This window comes from Antechinus flavipes, chromosome 5, assembly GCF_016432865.1.
Source record: "Antechinus flavipes isolate AdamAnt ecotype Samford, QLD, Australia chromosome 5, AdamAnt_v2, whole genome shotgun sequence".
Taxonomy (NCBI): Eukaryota; Metazoa; Chordata; class Mammalia; order Dasyuromorphia; family Dasyuridae; genus Antechinus; species Antechinus flavipes.
In genome coordinates, this window is record NC_067402.1 from 187,500,705 (window position 1) to 187,506,450 (window position 5,746).

The window sequence follows — 5,746 nt, forward strand, 5'->3', positions numbered from 1 at the left end:
TTTATTTACTTTTTTTTTTTTTTTTGGACTAGGTGAAAGATTCTTCCCCTCAATTACTACCTAGCCTTAATCACTGAATGCTACAGCCTCAGTCAAACTGAGACTTGTTGAAGATTTTAGCTTAAAAAGATCAAGATCTCCCATTTCATCCAGGGCCATCTCCAGTCATCTCGATCTATATCTGGCCACTGGACCCAGGTGGCTCAGGAGGGAAAAGTGCTGAGGCTTCGCACAGCCCTCCCTCCCTCAAATCCAGTTCACTTGCATATCATGTCATAACCTCCCTGAAGTCATGATCCTCTTGGAGAATTAAAGACAAATAACAACAATGAGATGTGAACTTCTTCAGTTGGGTGAAAAAGAGATTGTTTGACGGATTGGCTAACCAAAAATCTAACCATACCTTTGGGTGCTTTAAATGTTATTTGTCATTTTTCAGTCACATCTGACTCTTCATGATCCCATTTGGGGTTTTCTTGGCAAAGATGCTGGAGTGATTTACCATTTCTTTCTCCAACTCATTTTATAGACAAGGAAACTGAGGCAGAGGAAATTGAGGTCACCAAACTGAAGTGACTTGCCCAAGATCATATAACTAATAAGGGTGTGAAGCCAAATTTGAACTAAGTTCTTCCTGACTTCAGCTTAAGCTATTCACTGCTTCACCTAGCTACCAATGGCAGGCGAATTTCAGTAGAAATAGTTAACCATCAGGCTGGATGGTCAGTCATTGTCCTTTTTTCTGACATCTTGTGAGTGCTTGCCCTGTGTAAGCTCTCCACAAAATAGTCTTTTTCCTCAAACATGTGTTTGACATTCAAACAATGTGGCCAGCCCAATGGAGTTGCACTCTCTAAAGTAGAATTTGAATGCTTGGCAACTTAGTTTGGTACTTTATCCTGCCAGATGATCTTCAGAATCTTCCTAAAACAATTCAAATGAAAATGATTCAGTTTCTTGGCTTGGTGCTGGTACGCTGGTATTTCACAGGTATACAATAATAAGGTCAACACAATGACTCTGCAGACCTTCAGTCTGATAGTCAAAATCTAACACCTCTTCCCTCCCACACTTTCCTTCTGAGCCTCCCAAACTAGCTCTGGCAATGCGTGTGTCAATCTCATTATCGACGTGAACATCCCCGGAAAGTATACTGCCAGGTAAGTGAACTTATCCACAGCATTCAAAAACTTTTCCATCTGCTGTAACCAATGGTTCTACATATGAATGGTGTAGTGCTGGCTGGTGGAGAACCTGTATTTTCTTGGCATTAATTATTAGGCTGAAATTAGCACAAGTAACAGAGAAGCGATTCATACTCTCTGTTGGATCTCAGCTTCAGAGGCTGCATTGAGAGCACAATCATCTGCAAATAAAAAACTGCACCCAAACCCCTTCCATTTTAGTCTTGGCTTACAGCCTTTTCAAGTTGAAGAACTCACCATCAGTGCAGTAGCTGCACTGCATTGTAGTGCACAGTGCACAAGTAGCTTAGCTTGAAAGTATTTGACAAAATAGCTTAAAACAGAATACTAATTTGGAATTATGCCCCAAAGGCTATCAAACTGTGCATACCCTTTGATCCAGCAGTGTCTCTACTGGGCTTATATCCCAAAGAGATCTTAAAGGAGGGAAAAGGACCTGTATGTGCATAAATGTTTGTGGCAGCCCTCTTTATAGTGGCCAGAAACTGGAAACCGAGTGGATGCCCAACAATTGGGGAGTGGCTCAATAAGTTATGATATATGAATGTTATGGAATATTATTGTTCTGTAAGAAACGATCAGCAGGAAGATTTCAGAGAGGCCTGGAGTGATTTACGTGAATTGATACTGAGTGAAATGAGCAGAACCAGGAGATCATTATATACTTCAACAACAGGACTATATGAAGATCAATTCTGATGGACGTGGCTCTCTTCAACAATGAGATGATCCAGGCTAGTTCCAATGATCTTATGCAGAGAGCCATCTGTACCCAGAGACTGTGGGAAGTGAGTGTGAACCACAATATAGCATCTTCACTCTGTTGTTTGTTTGCATTTAGTTTTCTTTCTAATTTTTTTCCTTTTTGATCCAATTTTTCTTGTGCAGTAAGATAACTATAAATATGTATACATATATTGGATTTAACATCTATTTAAAATGTTTAACATATATTGAATTACTTGCCATCTGGGGGAGGTGGGGAAAGGGGGGAAATTGGAATGCAAGGTTTTGCAAGGGTCAAAGTTGAAAAAATATCCATTTATGTGTTTTGAAAATAAAAAGCTTTAATTTAAAAAAATCATACTAAAAAGCATGGGAGCAAGCACACAGCCATCCACTGGTGACTGGGAAAGCTTGAGAGCATTGTTTATCATTCAGAACCTGGGCAAAAGTGCCATCATGAAATTGACATATAATACTGATGAACTTTTCTGGGAAACTAAATTTTGACATAATTTTCCATTAATTTTCACGACTGACAACATTAAAGATCCTGATCAGACCTACAAATGTCACACATAGACCTCAGTTCTGCTCCTGCACTTCTCCCAGAATGGTTGGGCAGCAAATACTATATTGATCATTCCTTGGCCCTTTCTGAAGCCATACTGGCTCTCGGGTACATGATCATTTTCCAGGTGAAGGATCAGCTTATGGAGGAAGAATCTTGCCAGAGCAGAGAAGCACCTGCTCTATGATTGTCACAAGACAATCTATTTTCTTTACCTTTATAAAGATGGACAATGGAGGCATCCTTGATTCCTGGAGCATAATCTCTTGCCACATAATTTGGAAATTTTCTGTCAGGTTTTGTATAAGCAATAGATTCCCCATTTTGTAAATCTCAACTGGAACAGAATCAGCACGAGATTCTTTGACACACAAAAAGGAGCCTGATGGTATTCAAAACCTCTTCTTCAGTTGGGACTTCACCTAGGGAAGGACTGACTTCAACCTGAGATAAACAATCAATGGCTTCAACATTGATTGATGATGGTCTGTTGAGCACACTATGGAAATGTTCAGCCTAGCTCTCTAGGATGATGTCCTTATTACTGATCAATGTGACTCCATCAGTACTGAGTAGTAAAGATGCACTATATGTCTTTGGCCCATAAATAGTCTTCAGGGCATCATAAAAATCCTTTGGACTATTACTATCTGCATAAAACTGAATTTCGCCTGTCTTCTTATGGAGCCAAGAATCCTGCATCTCTCTAAGCTTTGCTTGGTTTGTAATAAGGTGTAAGGTATGATCAGTATCTCTGAAGCCCTTTTCTTTCTTTCTTTCTTTCTTTTATTTATTTTTATTTGTTTTTTTAAATACATTTTTATTTACAAGTTATATGTATGGGTAATTTTACAGCACTGACAATTGTCAAACCTTTTGTTCCAATTTTTCCCCTCCTTCCCCCCACCCCCTCCCCTAGATGGCAGGATGACCAGTAGATGCTAAATATATTAAAGTATAAATTAGATACACAATAAGTATACATGACCAAACCATTATTTTGCTGTACAAAAAGAATCGAACTCAGAAATATTGTACAATTAGCCTGTGAAGGAAATCCAAAATGCAGGCAGGTGAAAATATAGGGATTGGAAATTCAATGTAATGGTTCTTAGTCATCTCCCAGAGTTCTTTCACTGGGCATAGCTGGTTCAGTTCATTACTGCTCCATTGGAACTGATTTGGTTCATCTCATTGCTGAGGATGGCCAGGTCCATCAGAATTGATCACCATATAGTATTGTTGTTGAAGTATATAATGGTCTCCTGGCCCTGCTCTGAAGCCCTTTTCATGGCTGCTTTCCACCTCTAAGTCCACCTGATCCATCTATCTCTCAACCTCTAGTTCCAAGAAGTTGAAGCGTACACAGTGGCCATATCCTGATAAACCATTTCATCAGACAGGCTGATGGTAATCAAGGGATCTCTAACCCTTCAGAAAACTACAGAGGTGTCTCTAAGCATGTGAAGACTTCCCCCAGTGGAATGGTTGGAAAACTATCAGGCCAGTCAAGTAGCAGACCTTGGGAATACCTGGAAAAGGCAAACCCATGCATTTGTAACTAGGAAGAGAGGAGGCTGAATCCATAATCTAACTCTCACTTCCAATCCACCATGTCACCATATCACTGACCAGTAGGAACCAATACCTCCAAATAAGAGAAGGGAGATATTCTAAGAGCTCAATAACCAAAAAAATCATAGAAATATAGAAGTAAAGAGATAACCCCAGGGAGGAAGCAACTTTAGAAAGTGAAACCTTTCATGATGATTCAAACAATACAGAGTTACTTTACGGAGCTAAAGTAATAATAACAGTAAAAAAATTCTTCTGGAGGAACAAAAGATTAAGAATCTCAGGAGTAATAATGGAAAAAAAAAACAGAAATGGAAAGGAAGAGAGATCTAGCAGAATCTGATCTTGAACTATACTGCAGAGCAATAATCAAACTATTTCTTGCTAGTTAAAAAAGTAGAAAAGTTGATCATAAAACAGATTAGAAGCACAAAACTCAAAAGAAAAAATTAGCTTTGGGCTCAGTAAATCAAAGTTTCTAATTACTAGGAAAAAAACTCACTTTTTGACAAAAATGGCTAAGAGGAAACAAACAAAACAAGAAAGCAGTCTGAAGGAAATTTGCTTTAGACCAATATTTCACACCATCTGCCATATAGTAAATTCCTAAGTGGATATAAGACCTAAATATGAAAAGGTCACATCAGAGAAGCAAAGAAAGAAGTTACAGCTGTAGTTGTAACTATGGATAGCAGAGTTCTTGGTCAAAAGACTGAAAAGATCATAGGTGATAAAATGGACACTTTTGATTACAGATAAATGGTCAAAGGATTATGAATAGGGAGTTCTCAGGAGAAAACAAAACTACAAGTGTATTTTTAAAACATTTCAAATCTCTAACAATAAAATAAAAAATTAAGACAATTCTGAAGTTTTGTCTCATATCCAGAGGATTGATAAAAATAATAATTGTAGGGGAGGAATGTGGGATATTTTGCTGTTAGGTCATTTCAGTCACATTAGGTTCTTCATGACTCCATTCTGGGATTTTTCTTAGCAAAGATACAAGGAGTAGTTTGCCATTTCCTTCTCTAGTTCATTTTGTAGATGAGAAACTGAGGCAAACGGGATTGAATGATTTGTCTGGGTCACACAACAGCAAGTGTCTGAGGCTGAATTTGAACTCAAGAAATGGAACCTTCCGATTCCAAGCTCAGTACTCAATCCACTGCATCACCTTGCTGCCAACTGCATTATTGGTGAAGCTGTAAATTGGTATAAGCTTTTGTGGAAAGTGATCTGCCACACTATGCCACAAATAAGTAAATTATGTATAATTGTTGCTGCAATACTACTAGTAGACATATCTCAGATTTGAAAGAAAGTATCCACACAGGTAGAAAAATATTCATAGCAATGCTTTTTGTGATAGAAGAAAACCAGCAATTAAGGGGTAGTAATGAAAAAAACAGAAGTGGGAAGGAAAAAAAGATCTAGCAGTCGGATCTTAAACTATACTATTATCAAACTATTTCCATCAATTATTGAATGACCAAATTGCAGTATGTACATAGAATGGAATATTATAATAAAAGTAACTACCAAAGTGACAGATAACAGAAAAAGGCTGAGATGACTTGTATGAGCGATGGAAAATGAATTGAGAACCAAGACATCATACTCTGAAAAACTTAAGAAATTTTCAATGCAATGACCAACCACAACGCCAAAA